Genomic DNA, 17,278 nt, shown 5'->3' on the forward strand with positions numbered 1-17,278 from the left:
CTTCAGTGTCTCTGGTTTTATGTGGAGTTCCTTGATCCACTTAGACTTGACCTTAGTACAAGGAGATAAGAATGGATCAATTCTCATTCTTCTACATGATAACCGCCAGTTGTGCCAGCACCATTTGTTGAAATTGCTGTCTTTTTTTCCACTGGATGGTTTTAGCTCCCTTGTCATAGATCAGGTGAACATAGGTGTGTGGATTTTATAAACCCTCTGTAAAGACTAATTCTTATCTCAGAGTTCTTTAGTTGATGTTAGTTTCTTTTACTTTTTTTATTGGATATTTTCATTATTTACATTTCAAATCCTATCCCCTTTCCCCATTTCCCTCCATCTTAGAAACCCCCTATACCACTGTCCCTTTTCCTGCTTCTATGAGGATGTTCCCTACACTGGAGCATCTATCAAGCCTTCATAGAACCAAGGACATCTCCAATTGATGCATGACATGGGCATCCTCTGCTACATATATAGCTGTAGCCATGTGTACACCTTTGTTGATGGCTTAGTAGATGGGAGCTCTGGGGGCACCTGTTTGGCTGATACTATTGTTCTTCCTATGGGGTTGCAAACCCCTTCAATGTCTTCAGTCCTTTTTATAATTCCTCTATTAGGGACACCACACTCAGTCCAATGGTTGGCAGCAAGCATCTGCCTCTACTTGTAAGGATCTGGCAAGACCTCTCAGGAGACAACCATATCAGGCTCCTTTCAACATGCACTTCTTGGCATCCACAGTTGTGCCTGAGTTTGGTAACTATATGAGATGTAACATCAGGTGGGGCAGTCTCTGGATGGTGTTTCCTTCAGTATCTGCTCTACACTTTATTTCCATATTGGCTCCTGTAAATATTTTGTTCTCCTTCTAAGAAGGTCCAAAACACCCACACTTTGGTCTCCCTTCTTGAGCGTTATGTGTTCTGTGAATTGTATCTGGGGGCATTCCAAGATTTTGGACTAATATCCACTTACCAGTGAGTTTATACCAAGTGTATTCTTTGTGATTGTTTTACCACATTCAGGATGATATTTTCTAGTTCTATACATTTGTGGGCCTGGTACCAGAGGTTTTCCAGGAAGATTTCTGTCCAGGCCAGGTAGGAAGGCTCCAGGGAAGGGAAGTGAGTGTAGGCAGGGAGAAAATTCTCTGCTACACCTTTCAGGTCACTCAGAGTCTGAACTGAGTCAGGTCAGGCTGGGCATGAGAAAAGCCAACAATCCAGTGAGGAGTGTGGTGGGACTTTGGGTGACTCTTTGGGAGAGAAGATCTCTGCCCAGGTGTTACATACAAATGGAAAAAAAGGCTCAGACAAAGGAATAGCTCTTACATACCTTTAATTCCCTGCATGGCTTATATAGAGTTCTGGGGGTGATTCAGCGTTTGACAGCAGGCACCTCTCATTAACTTGAACTGAGGATTTGGGGGAAACATTATTTGCATGTGGGAGGGTTTGGTGGTATTCCTAAGTGGCTGATAGCCACACCTCTCCTGTGGGCGGTAACTCCAACAGGATCCAGGGTCCAGGAGACATGAAAGAACTCCTTCTGTCCCATGCAAGTGAATTATCACTACCAGGTTCCAGGGTTCAAGATCTAGCCTCGACTGGAAACCAAGGCTGTCTGCGCATAGCCCATTGCCCCACATACATTTGCCTAAAATTTCATAACTTCATTTTTAATAGCTGAGTAGTATTCCATTGTATAAATGTTCCACATATTCTATATCCATTCCTCTGTTGAAGGATCTGGATTCTTTCCAGCTTCTGGCTATCATAAATAATGCTGCTATCAACATAGTGGAGCATGTGCCCTTATTACATGTTGTGACATTTTCGGGTATATGCCCAAGAGTGATATAGTTTGGTACCCAGGTATTAATATGTCAAATTTTCTGTGGAATTGCCAAACTGATTTGCAGAGTGGTTGTACCAGCTTGTAATTCCTCCAGCAATGGAAGAGTGTTCCTCTTTTCCTGCATCCTCACTAGCATCTGCTGTCTCCTGAGTTTTTTATGTTAGCGATTCTGACTGGTATGAGGTAGAATCTCAGGTTTGTTTTATTTTTATTGGATATTTTCCTTATTTACATTTCAAATATTATCCCCTTTCTGAAAACCCACTCCATCATCCCCTTCCCCTTCCCCTGATCTCCAACCCACCCTCTCCCACTTCCTGGCCCTGGCATTCCCCTACACTGGGGCATAGAACCTTCACAGGATCAAGGGCCTCTCCTCCCATTGGTGACCTACTAGGCCATTCTCTGCTACATATGCAGCTAGAGCTATGAGTCCCATCATCTTTTTTATTTGATTGGTGGCTTAGTCTTAGGGAACTCTGAGGTTATTGGTTAGTTCATATTGTTGTTCCTCCTATGGGGCTGCAAATCCTTTAAACTCCTTGGGTACCTTCTCTAGCTCCTTCTTTGGGGATCCTGGGCTCCATAAAATGGATGGCTGTGAGGCAGTGGCAGAGCATCTCATGAGACAGCTATATTAGGCTCCTGTCAGCAAGCTTTTGTTGACATTCACAATACTGTCTGGATTTGGTGGTGGTTTATGGGATGGATCCCAAGGTAAGACAGTCTCTGGATGATCAGTCCTTCAGTCTCTGCTCCAAACTTTGTCTCTGTAACTCCTTCTTGGGTACTTTGTTCCCCCTTATAAGAAGGATAGAAGTATCTACACTTTGGTCTTCAATCTTCTTGAGTTTCATGTGTTTGCAAGTTGTATCTTGGGTATCCTGACCTTCTGGGCTAATATCTATTAATCAGTAAGTGCATATCAGTTGTGTTCTTTTGTGATTGGGTCACTTCACTTGGGATGATATCCTCCAGATCCATCCATTTATCTAAGAATTTCATAAATTTATTGCTTTAAATAGCTGTGTAGTATTCCATTGTGTAAATGTATCACATTTTCTGTATCCGTTCCTCTGTTGAGGGACATCTGGTTTCTTTCCAGCTTCTGGGCAATAACCCAGTACCAACTTGTAATCCCAGTGGGAAAAAAGACAGCATTTTTAACAAATAGTGTAGGTTCAACTGGTAGTCATCATGTAGAAAAATTCAAATCGACCCATCCTTATCTCCTTGTACAAATCTCAAGTCCAAGTGGATGATCATGGACATACCCATATAACCAGATACAATGAAATTTATAGAGAAGAATGTAGAGAAGAGTATCAAATACATAGGCACAGGGGAAATCTTCCTGGACAGAACAATGGCTTATGCTCTAAAATCATGAATAGATAAATTGGACCTTATAAAATTATAAATCTTTTGTAAGGCAAAGGATACTATTAATAGGGTAAAAAGGCACCCAACATATTGGGAAAAATCTTTACCAATCCTACATCTGATAGAGGACAGTAGTTTTTTTTCTTGGGTGGTGACATTTGAAATTTCCTCTCATCATGTGTATTAGTGTTGTGCTTCTTCAGATCATTTTATAGGGAGCCATAGTATTGAAATATCTCTCTCTGTCTCTGTCTCTGTCTCTCTCTCTCTCTCTTTTTTTATTTTTTATTTTTTTTTGTTTTTTGTTTTTTGTTTTTCGAGACAGGGTTTCTCTGTATAGCTCTGGCTATCCTGGAACTCACTTTGTAGACCAGGCTGGCCTCAAACTCAGAAATCCGCCTGCCTCTGCCTCCCGAGTGCTGGGATTAAAGGCGTGCGCCACCACGCCCGGCCTTGAAATCTCTTAGATGAAGATTCCTAGTCATTTATAGGAGATAAATTTCAGATTATATTTCCTACTCTGGTTGCTCTTACAATTTTTCTTCTTTTTCTTCTGCAATTTCCCCTGAGACTTAATCGGAGGGGTTGTGATGTGGCTTTTCCTTCGGGGGTTGGATACCCCACATTCGATTTTCTTCTGCATTCTAACAAATTGTGTTTTTCTGTAATGATCTTTGCCTTTTGTAAAGAAAAGCTTCTTTGAAAATCGGTGGAGATATACTTAATGGTTGGTATAAGGATACATTCTATATTGAAGTTAAGAATTTGGCTGTTTTTATAAAGCCATGCTAATATATTCTACTCCAAGATCCATAACCTTATTAGGCATGGGATGTTAAGTAGATTGTTTTTGTACTACACAAGATTACTTTCCCACTGTGCTTGTTTTAGTCTAATACGGAATCCTTAGGTCATTTCCAAGATAGGTTCCACTATCGTACCTTTAGAAATACCTTTGCGTAGTGTTGATTTTTGTGGTTCAGAAGTATCACAGCTGGGTAAGAATATTGATTGTATTCCTTCATTGACTGATTTCATAGTGCCTACTGATACTATGAAAGCTAAATTTCTAAAAGGACTGAAAGTTAAACTTTTTCTTAGTTATAACCTCGGGCAATTCAATAGTTTAATATCACTTATTCAGTTTCTTAGAGGTGAACATGTCATCCCAAGTTTTACTGATGGGAACCAGTCATCCCATATTTAAATTATTAAAGTAGAAATATCTGAATGTCTGCCTAACTCATTTCTATACAACTTTAGGTTATACTTTAAAGATTTATTTATATATATTTTATACATTTCTTTAAAATTAAATTCTCCAAGAGATGAAATAACAGAATCCAGAATGCCTAAAATTTATAGAGATCATAGTACAAATATATGCATGACAATTCATTTATTTCAGTATTATCTAACATCTGTGAGTTCATTAACAAGTTCTTATAAAGAGTCAATTCACTTCGAATGTTTATTTTCTGATGTAGAAATCACTGTCAATATTCCCTCTAATCCTAATATGTTTTCCTGGGACAATGGTGGTTCTGAGTTTGCATGAGTTACCAATCAATGACTGGTTTAACTTGAGGCCCACAACATGAGCAGGACCAATGGATGACAATATCTGGGTGGCAGATGTGTGGAGATGGATAGCCCAGATAACTAGAGTAGAATAAAACTAGCCAAACATTAACTCCAATGAAATAATACCTAAGAATATTCAACTATACTCATAGATCCTGTGCCTACACCAATTATGATGAGAGGATTCTTCTGGCAGTTAAGGGGAACAGATGCAGAGACTCACAGTCAATTACTAGGCAGAGGAAAAGGGGGGAAGAAAGATTGTAGGAAGTACCAGGATCAATGATACCATGAAACATAGGCCATGGTATCAAATAAGCAACACTCAGAAGGACTCTCAAATTAAAGTGACAATCACATAACCTGCATGGGTCTACAATACATCCTCTATGTATACATGGTGGATGTTTAACTTATAGTTTTTGTGACACCCCTAACAGTGGGTATAAGGGATTTTATGTGTCTTTTTCCTGCTATTAATACTTTTTCTTCCTACTGTGTTTTTTTGTCCAGCTTTGATGTGTGGGTTTGTGCCCAGTGTGATTGCATCCTGTTATGCTGTGTTCATTTGATATCCCTGAAAGGCCTTCTGTCTTCTGAAAGGAAATTAATCAGTTGATCTGAGAAAGAAAGGAGAAAGGAATGGGGACTGTGTGAGTAGAGGTTCAAAATACTGTGGCCATGGTGATTTATATGAGAGAATAAATAAGAAAAAGTAATTAAAAAGAATTCTCTATAAAATTTTCAGATTTGAATATAATCATCTTTTAGGCAGCATTTTAAGTGTTTTCATATTCATTTAATTTTTTACAAGTATGTGAAGTAAGAATCATTTTAACATTCATTTTGTAGATGAAGTAAGTTTAATGAATTAATATTATTAAGCAGTATATATATATATATATATATATATATATATATATATATATATATAATTTGAGCGAATAAACCAAACAGCAGACCATGCCAAGGTGATTCCACGTGGGAGAGGTTTATTAAGCAGGGATGGGGAGTGGCAAAGCAGGTAGAAGGGTAGAGAAGAGGAGAGAGAGAGAGAGAGAGAGAGGAGGGGGTTACCCCTTAATTTATAAGGAAAATGATGTCACACCAATGAGGGTGGGAACTGTGCCAGGTGAGTTGTGGGATTGAGGTTCGTTGTCCTGGCAACTCAAGTCCAGGGTCACATGGGTAGGCTAGGTGCTAACAATAAGTAGACCACAGAGTATATCTAATTCATATTAAAAAAAATGGACACCATAAATTTTTTTGATACACAGTGGTTTATGCTGTTCCAAAAAGAAACATGAAAGTTACCAAAAGGATTATAGTTAGAATCTTGGATTCTAATGGCAATAATTCATTATAGGGGAGCACAAAGTATCTCAAATACGATCCAGCTGCCTATCTGAAAGCTAGTCTGAGCTAAGGCTAATAGGAAAATATATTGATAAATGCTACACGTACCAATTGGCCTTCATTGACATTCCCTATTTCAATCCTGGATAATAAAGATTGGACAAACTAAGTTAATACATTCTGATGTCTTTAAAAATCTTGAAGATAACAACTAAACAGTAAATATACCTTAATTCACATCAGTAACAGGAATCACATACATAGCAATATTTTTCCATGATGATATAAAAGCAACCAATTACAATTTTTTCTTATGCATCTTGAAAAGCACAGATGGTTAGACAAAAATTAGAACTCATGCAACAGTAAAATTTGAAAATGCACTAGAAATATATGTCCAAGTGAGTTAAGAATGAGAAATACTAGGACTTATGACGTTTGAATAAAATGGCATATTTGCAGATGATTACAGATACAGATCCTTTAATGTAAAAGGTTAAGGTAAGGGGAAGCTCTGGTTGGGATGTATTGTATGACAGAAGAATTTTTTTCTAAGATGGCAAAAAAATAATATATATAATAATACATTTGCAATTCACTGAAGAAAGTAACAGAACATTGATGAAAATTAAGGTAAAAAATAAAGTAGATCCAAGTGTATGTATTGTGTGTCTGTATTGTCAACACTTTGAAGCTAGAGACAAAAGGTTCAGAGGCACAAGAGGTGCCTTCACTACATAGCAAGCTCAGGCAATTTTGGTATGTATAACAAGATACATTTACAACCTCCTGCCCATAGATATAAAGAGCAGAGGGAATAATTTGATATTTGTACTAAATCTTCACTATACTCATCATTGTATATTCTGTAAATTATCTTATGTAATTAAATATCTTCACATGTCTAATTGAAAAGGAAGTACAGTATATAGGTATGCACATGGTTCATGAAAGTGGAAAAACCCAAATGTCATGTTCTTGACAAAATTTTGTGAATTGCAGGTTGTAGATTTGGTGAACATATAAAATTACTCATATCATCAATATAAATGTCTAAATTTAACACATTAAATAACAAAGTTATTTTCTCCCTCTCCATCAGCAACAGTGTTTTTAATTCAAAACATTATTCATAATATCTATTAGCTAATATTAAATAAGTCTGATCTCCCTCAAAAGCCATCCAAATTTCTTGTTTTTCTTTTTATACATCCAGCAATCATTTCCAAAATCAAATAATTAAGTTACTATATTTAGTTTATTTGAACCTTTTATAAGAAAACTTTGACTTAATTTGATTCCAGAAATTAAGATAAACTTAATTATAGTAAATTATAATAGCCACCAACCTCTGTAGGAGAAGGACTCATCCTTTCTGATGTCTGTTTTAAACTAAGTCTGCTTCCTCAGGAACCCTTGATTTTAACAGTGACTTTTCTTTTCCCAAATATTTATAATAAACACTCAAAAATGTTCTAATATTGACACTCTCAATTTAACATAGTTTGTCATATCTCTGATGATATTTTAATTTTAGAGATGTCAGAAAAATTCAGTGCTGTAGTTTATAGTTTAAGAACTTTTGCAGAAATAGTTGCTTTGTATACAATATTCTAATCTTAGAAATTAATTATCTTGTAGTACAAATTTCTTGTCTTTCTAATCTTAGAAATTAATTATCTTGTAGTACAAATTTCTTGTCTTTGAAGAGTATAACAAAAAGAACACAAACTTTAAATTTTATTGTAAAAGTTAGAAAAACACATACTGACAATGAATTCTTGTGTATTCTGAACTCTCAAGACCAGGTTTCTACAATATGTACTGATATTGTCAAAATGCATTACATGTTTGCAAAACAATACTCTTTTGTTAGTTACTGGGGAAAATCAATGAAAACATAAAGAAATGTTTTCATTTCCTTCTTCAATTAGCATGACCAAAAATTACATTCTTTATCACAACTGATAAACACCAAATAAAATTCACCATAATTTGGAAAATTATTCTTTCCATAATGATAGTCATTGAATGTATCCAGTCAATTACAATGCTGTCTTCTAAAAATTTATAATATGATCTGTTTTCAATGGTCTGGAAATATTTTATTAAAATGTAAATATTTCTGTATGAAAAATGTCATCTGTGGAAGCAAGGCCATCTTTGGAACACTAAAATAAACTTGAACCAAAAATAAAATTAAGAGATTTATGGCAAGTAAATAAATAAGATCGTTCCTTGATAATAGTAGAGTAGATTATTCATCATTTTTTGATACTGCAAATATTGAGACTTTAATAATTTCTCAGTAGAAAATTGACATTGATGATTAACTGATAATAAAAATTCAACCTGCTAGCTGGGCATGGTGGTACATTCCTTTAATCCCAGCATTCGGGAGGAAGAAGCAGGCCGATTTCTAAGTTTGAGGCCAGCCTGCTCTACAAAGTTAGTTCCAGGACAGCCAGGGCTACACAGAGAAACCCTGTCTCCATAACCAAAACCAAACTAAAAAAAAAAAAAATTCAACCTGCTGAGATAAGATTATCATTTTAAAGCAATAATATTCTAATTTATGAAAATAGCATGTTATATTTTCAAAACAAGTAACATAAAAAAACTGGTAACACAGTCTCTATGTTAAAGAGACATTTGCCTTGTTTCAGCTAATTTCACTGAGGACATGAAACTTTGCCATTAAAACATAGTTTTCCTTGCATGTGTTAAAGTTTTTAGAATTCTTTCAGACATGAAGAGTTATGGATCAGAGATGTGACTGTGGGATAGCAAACCTATCCTTCATTTGTTGTCCTTTCTTCCTGCTAGAGGTGGGCTCTATAAGTTCTCTCTCCGTACTGTTGGGCTTTTTATCTAAGGCCCTTCCCTTTGATTCTTGAGAGTCTCTCACCTCCAAGGTGTCTGGTGCATTCTGGAAGGTCCTCCAAATCCTATTTCCTGAGGTTGCCTGTTTCCTTTCTTTCTGCTGGCCCTCGGGGCTTCAGCCCTTTTCCCTCACCCAATACCAGATCATGTTCCTCTCACCCCATCCCCCCATGTTCCTCCCTCCCTCCCCATTTCTGATTGGTTTCTTCTCTCTCCCAAGTGGGACTGAGGCGTCCTCACTTAGGCACTTCAGCTTGTTAAACTTTTTGAGTTCTGTGAACTCTATCTTGGGCATTCTGTACTTCTTTTTTTGCTAACATCCACTTATTAGTGAGTATATACCATGCACATCCTTTTGGGTCTGAGTTACCTCACTCAGGATAATATTTTCTAGTTCCATCCATTTGCCTACAAAACCCATGATGTACTCATTCTTAATAGCTTAAAAATATTCCATTGTGTAAATGAACCAGATTTTCTGTATCCATTCTTCTGTTGTGGGATATATAGGTTGTTTCCAGCTTCTGGCTATAACAAATAAGGTCTCTATGAACATGGTGGGGCATGAGCCCCTGTGGCATGGTGGCCATCTTTTGGATATATTCCCAAGAGTGTTATAGCTGGGTCTTCAGGTAGATCTATTTCCAATTTTCTGAGGAACCTCCAGATTGATTTCCAGAGTAGTTGTATCGGTTTTCAATCCCACCAGAAATGGAGGAGTGTTCCTCTTTTTCCACATCCTCTCCAACATGTGTTGTCAACTAAGATTTTAATCTTAGCCATTCTGATTAGTCTAAGGTGAAATCTTAGGGTAATTTTGATTTGTATTTCTCTGATCACTAAGGACTTTGAACATTTCTTTAGGTGTTTCTCAGTCATTCAGTATTCTTCAGTTGTGAATTCTCAGGTTAGTTCTATACCCCATTTTTTTAATTGGGTGATTTGCCTCTGAACCAAAAACAGCACAGGCCACATAGATTTAGTGCAGAATTCTATCAGTCCTTCAAAGAAGACCTAATACCAATATTCCTCAAACTATTCCACAAAATAGAAACAGAAGAAATGATGGGTGGTGGGCTTGGGGGAATAAAAGCAGTGGGAGAAAACCCACATTCCACCAGAGTTCTGGTGGTCTGGGTGGGCAGATACTAGAGGACTGCTGCATGCTTTCCATGCAGTCTTGGGTGGTATCTGGGAAGCCACTGGACCCCAGTTTGGTGGGGGTTGGACAAGGGGCAGTACTAGGTCTCTGGGCCTCACAGAGGCCAGAGATAACAAGTTCTGTCTCTGGCATCCCACTCTGGATACCACAGAAGCGCTAAGAACAAATGGGGGCCCTGGAGGCATCTTGGTCAGCCCCGGGGCCTAAGGGAGGAAAGGGCAGGGGGAGAGGGGATGCTGGGTGGTTCACAGGCTGGTGAGAGTCCTTGGTCCAGTTAGTGGCTGGAGCATAGGAAGGCCTTCCAGTGAGAGGTTAGATGTGGCTCCTTAGGGGAAAGCCTATCCCATTGTTCAAGCAAAGTGGGCCTTGATGAGCAGAGGTGGGTTTTAGAGCTTCATTGTAGAAAGACAGAGAGAAAGAGAGAAGGTAGAAAGAGGCTGGCCATGGCCATGTGGAAAGAGGGGGGAAGGAAAAGAGAAAAGGAGGGTTAGAGAAGAGAGTAAGAATGGTAAGAGTTTAAAGAGAGTGAGGTGGGACCAAGCCGCCTCTTTTTATAGTGGGCTGGACTATCTTGTGTTGCCAGGTAACTATAGGAAGGAGCATACCTGGCTATAATTAGAATACTGTGCAGGTGGAGTTTAGTCAGAATGCCAGGAGCTTGGTACATTGTCTGCATGACTGATAGTCACACACCTCTCCTGTGGGGTCTTTGGGGACTGTAACTTCGACAGGATCCAGGGGTCCAGGAGACATGATCAAACACCTTTCATCCCATGTAGGTGAAAATCAACACCCTTTGGGTCCCTTGGGTTCCAGACCTTTGCTCAACTGGAGACCAGGCTGTCTGCGCACAGCTCACGGCCCCACAAGAAATACTATTTAACTAATTCTGTGAAGCCACAGTTACTCTGACACCTAAACCATACAAGGACCCAACTATAAAAGAGAACTTCCGACCAACCTTGTTTATGAATATCAATGGAAAAATACTAAATAAAATTCCTGCAAACCGAATCCAAGAACACATTAAAACCATCATTCACCACAATCAAGTAGGCTTCATCCCAGGCATGCAAGATTGGTTTAATATATGAAAATCTGTTAATGTAACCTACTATATAAACAAACACAAAGAAAAAATCACATGATCATCTCCTCACATGCAGAAAAAGCATTTGACCAAATACAATACCCCTTCATGTTAAAAGTATTGGAGAGATCAGGAATTCAAGGCCCATAAGTAAACATAATAAAAGCAATTTACTGCAAACCAACAGCCAGTATCAAATTAAATGGAGACATACTTGGAGCAATCCCACTGAAATCAGGGCCAAGACCAGGATGCCCACTCTCCCCTTATCTATTCAATATAGTACTCAAAGTGTTAACTAGAAAAATAAGACAACAAAAAAATGATCAAGGGGATACAAATTGTTAAAGAAGAAATAAATGTATCAGTATTTGGAGATGATATGACAGTATAGATAGCGACCCAAAAGAATCTACCAGAGAGCTTCTCCAGCTGATAACTTTAGCAAAGCCCCAGGATATAAAATTAACTCAAGTAAATCAGTAGCCTTCCTTTATATAAAGGGTAAACAAGATGAGAAAAATTATACAAACAACTCCCTTCACAATAGCCACAAATAATATAAAATATCTTGGGGTAACTCTAACCAAACAAGTTAAAGACCTGTATGACAATAACTTCAAGTCTCTCAAGAAGAAATCAAAGAAGATCTCAGAAAATGGAGAGATCTCCCATGCTCATAGATTGGCAGACATAACATAGTAATAATTTTCATCCTACCAAAGGCAATCTATAGATTCAATACAATCCCTGTCAAAATCCCAACACAATTCTTCAAAGACATGGAAAGAACAATTCTCAAATTCATCAAGAATTGAATAAAAAAAACAAAATAGTGAAAACAATTCTTAACAATAAAAGAATAGCAGGGAGAATGACCATCCCTGACCTCAAGCTTTACTACAGAGCAATAGTGATTAAAACTGCAAGATATTAGTACAGAGACAGACAGGTAGATTAATGAAATAGAATTAAAGACACAGAAATAAAACCACACACTTACAGTCCCTTGTTCTTTGACAAAGACACCAAAAATTCACAATGGAAAAAATAACATATCTTCAATAAATGGTGCTGGTCTAACTGGCAGGCTGTATGTAGAAGAATGAAAATGGGACATTTGTCACCTTGTACAAAGCTCAAGTTCAAGTTGATCAAGGACCTCAACATAAAACCAGATACCCTGAATCTAAATGAAGAAAAAGTTGGAAAGAGTCTTGAACTGATTGGCACAGGGGGAATTTTCCTAAATTAAACTCCAGTGGCTCATGTTCTAAAGTCAAGAATTGATAAATGGAACCTCATGGTTCCATTGGTTTTGTAGAAAGCAACTGATCTCTTAATGCACCTCTATTTCTTAAAAATAGAATGTATTTATAAAGAGCTGATAAGTCCAAGACAGGCTCAAATGTGTCATTGGCAATTTATGAATATTAATTTATCATAATTGATTCCATATTCTTATGTGTGTCCTTGAGAATGAGTATGATGAATTCTCTCCTATCCTTTTAGTGAGTACCTCCTCCAGCCAAACACAAAGGTATGGATAGATCTGCATGTAAAGTTTACATTATTAATGTAAAGCAAACTCAGTATTAACTATAAAAACAGTAGAAAAATGAATGGTTCATAACCTAAACAGGCACGTTTGGATCCAGGAAATAAAAGTAAAATCTTTGAGAAAGAAAGCTGCAATTTAGCACAATGTTTTAGTATTTCAAATGTCTATCAGCTAAATTTCTCTGAAACCTGGAAACAAGATTTAACCTGTGTATGTTGCCAAAGCAACTGTGTGTGTGAGGTGTGTGTATCTGTGCATTTGTAGTTCAGAGGAAGGTATCAGGTTTCCTGCTCTGTAGCATCCCCTCTTATTTCTTGGAGAAAAGATCTCTCAGTGAACCTGGAGTTGGGATGTTAACCACCAAGACTCAGCAATAAGCTTGTCTCCATCTCTCCCAACTAGTAACTCTCCTATTCATCAGTGGGTTACAGTGCAGCTAATCTCAGCTTTTACTTGGGTTCTGGGATCCAAACTCAGGTCCTCATGCTCCTGCAGCAAGTGCTGTTACTCACTGAACCATCTCTGCATCTCTAAAATTAGATATTACATTCTGGTATTTGATATTTCAACATTTAAGGTTTAGGGCTGGGAAGGTGGTTTAGTGGAAAAATGCTTGGTACATAAGCATGAGGATGAGAGTTAAGATCCCCAATTCACACATAAAGGCCAAGTGGAAAAAGCAGCCTACCTGTGACTCTGGGCACATTGGAGACGGAAAATGATCCCTTTAAATAAGATGGATGGTTAGACTAGCCAAGTCTGGGAGTTCTGGGTTCAGTGAGAGACCTTTTCTCAGTACGTTGAACATGATTGAGGATGACACCTGCTGTCATCTTTTGGTGTACAGCACACACACACACACACACACACACACACACACACACACACACAAAGCATATTTGCACACATGCATGTATGCACACAGATAAGAGGAAGTCTTGAAGATTTTACTTTTTTACCCTTTATTATCAATGTGAAATTCCATTTATGTTATAATCAAAATATATAGTAATATATCTTTGCCCATCTTCTACCTACCTGTTCATAAACATTCTTCTTATTTCTCAAACATAGTGATTATCATAGGTATTATATGATAAAAAAAAATATGAGTCCTGCATGAGTCCAACCTTAAATTTCAGTGTTGCATCATTTACTGATTCTTCATCTTTGGACAAATCATTTTTTTTTGTTTCTTTCGAGACAGGGTTTCTCTGTGTAGCCCTGGCTGTCCTGGAACTCACTCAGTAGATCAGGCTGGCCTCGAACTCAGAAATCAGCCAGCCTCTGCCTCCCAAGTGCTAGGATTAAAGTCGTGTGCCACCACACCCGGCTTTGACAAATCACTTTTGGATGACTTTTGCAAAAGGCCCAGCTTTGGCATTTTTCCATGGTTAATACACACACACACACACACACACACACACACACACACACACACATTTCCTTATTTTATGTGTGTGAATATTTTACATGCATGAATATGAGTTCATATGCCCAGTACCTGTAGAGGTCAGAAGAGGGCCATGGATGCCATGGGCCTAGAGTTACAGATGGTTGTAAGCAACCATATGGGTAGGTGCTGGGGATCCAGTCTCAGCATGCTGTAAGAACAGCCAGTCTCCTAAAGATTGAACCATCTCATCACTTCTCTTCAGCATTGAAGCTTTGCTTTAGTTTCAATTGACAAAGTTGTATACATGAACATTTTTTTCATGATCAAATCTGGACAATTAGCATGTTCTTTACTTGAAAACTTTTCCATTGAAATTTTTGATGGTAAAATTCAAAATGCTATCTTATTGCTTACTTTCTGTTTATTTATTTACATTTCTTCTTTTTTTCACACTCCAGATTTTATTCTCCTCCCTTCCACCCTCAAACTGTTCTATATCCCATCTCTCCTCGCCACTCCTGTCTCTGTGAGAATGTCGCCATTCTCTACCCTTAACCCACTTGACCTCTAAGCTCCCTTTGGCCTCCAGTCTCTTGAGGGTTAGGTGCAACTTCTCTGAATGAACACAGACCCAGCAGTCCTCTACTGTATGTGTGTTGGGGGTCTTGTATCAGGTGATGTATACTGCCTCTTTAGTGTTCCAGTGTCTGAGAGATCTCAGGAGTCCAGGTTAATTGAGACTGCTGTTCCACCTATAGGGTTGCAGATCCCTTCAGCTCCTTGGATAATTTCTCTAGCTCCTCCATTGGGGGCCCTGTGTTCCATCCTATAGATAACTGTGAACATTCTCTTCTGTATTTGCCAGGCACTGGCATAGCCTCACAGGGGACAGCTATATCAGGGTCCTTTCAGCAAAATCTTGCTGGTGTATGCAATAGTGTCTGCATTTGGTGGCTGATGATGGGATGGATCACCGGGTGGGGTAGTCTCTGGATAGTCCATCCTTTCATCTTAGCTCCAAACTTTGTCTCTGTAACTCCTTTCATGGGTATTTTGTTCTCTATTCTAAGGAGGAATAAAGCATCCACACATTGGTCTTCCTTCTTCTTGGTTTTCTTGTGTTTTGCAAATTGGCTCTTGGGTATTCTAAGTTTCTGGGCTAATATCCACTTATCATCCTCATCAACTTCTTCAAGCTTTTTCCTAATTCAGCCACAGGGATAGCAGCTTCTGTCCATTGGTTTAATGTAAATACCTGCATCTGTCTCTTTTAGCTTCTAGTTGAGTCTATCAGAGGGCAGTTATGATAGGTTCCTTTGTGTGAGTGCTCCATAGCCTCAGTAATAGTGTCAGGCCTTAGGACATCCACTTGAGGTATATTCCACCTTGGGTCTCTTGCTGGACCTTCTTTTCTTCAGGCTTTTCTCCATTTCCATCCCTGCATTTCTTTTAGACAGGGACCATCATGGGTCAGAGTTTTGACTGTGGGATAGTGACCCCATCCTTCACTTGATGACCAGTCTTTTGGCTGTACTAGGGCTCTACAAGTTCCCACTCCTCACTTCTTATCTATTCCCATTACACATTTAAATAATTCAAAATAAAAAAAAATCCTTCCTAAAGAGAAAAATATATAGCATAATTAGAATTTGATTAGATAGTATAGTTCATTCATAAAGTTTATTTGTTAAAATCAAGTATTTCCTTCTTTGAAAGTATTATTCCTTTTGAAAAAAATGTTAAACTGAGAAAGCAGTAGGAGACAAAGTAATAAAACATTTTTTTTAAAACTCAAGGGATTTTCCCCAGTATAGTTCATCTTTGTGTTGAATAACAAACAATAAATAAGCATAAAATAATGTGCCACCTTATTTTTATAAACGATATATCATATAGGAACCATCAAAATTCACACCAAGTCTGTTAGTGGTATTAGTTTGTTGTAGTTATTTTATGTTTTCAGTGAAAGTGTAACAGGCAATTGGCCAATTACTATTGAAGTAAGTTGGCAGCAAGTGCTATTTGGGAGTTACAGATTTATTTCCTAAAATGGGAACAATCTCATAAAGTTTTGGCCCTTAACCTTAAACCTTTCTCTGAGCTAGCACCCATGATTATAGAAATGATTTGGTTCACTGAAGATTTCTCCCAGAGAGGTCAAAAGTTGATTACTCAAATTTCCTTGACAAACCTACTAATATCTCTGGAAGGTCATTCTGACAAAATGGATGACACCAATGTCATACTGTCTAGCCAGGCTAAGAACAACTTGCTGTTAACATAATTTTTCCAAGATAGAAATATCAAATTACATAAAGTCACAGTCTCCTGAAGCACTTTATTGCTGAAGCACATTTATTTCCATTTGAAACTGCCTTAGATATTTATTGGCTCTGGCAGTATGAAAAATAGTGGTTTAGGTCATATGCTCAGTGCCAATTATATTTGATAATGAAGTATGCATGTTTTCTTGCAATGTGCTCTTAATCACTGGATTCAGTATACATACACAATGGTCGAGGCCATAAAAGTATCCACCAGTAGTAACATTTATGCCCTGTCCAATAGTATCCTTTGGAAGAAATGTCTAGGTACCACATGTCCTAATATATATGAATACAGATTTTGCAATAAACATTTATGGGCAATATGTCTCTTTACTAATATGAGTAAATTAGCATATTTTCAATTATGTATGATGTATCAGTTATTTTTCTTGTCGCTGTGACAAAAATTGAAGTATACAAATTGCAGAAAGAAGGGCATGTTCATAGACTAATGTACTGTCCATCATAGAAGTAAACATGTGAAGACATCACAAACTTACCTTGTTCTAACAGCAAAAATATGAAGTAGGTAGCTACATTGCAACTGAATAGAAGTGGAAAAACAGATCAGTGCTGGTGATAAGGTTGTCTTCTTTTCCTTTCTTTTTTCCTTCCTTCCTTCCTTCCTTCCTTCCTTCCTTCCTTCCTTCCTTCCTTCCTTCCTTCCTTCCTCCCTCCC

The sequence above is a fragment of the Mus pahari genome, chromosome X, assembly GCF_900095145.1.
Source record: "Mus pahari chromosome X, PAHARI_EIJ_v1.1, whole genome shotgun sequence".
Taxonomy (NCBI): Eukaryota; Metazoa; Chordata; class Mammalia; order Rodentia; family Muridae; genus Mus; species Mus pahari.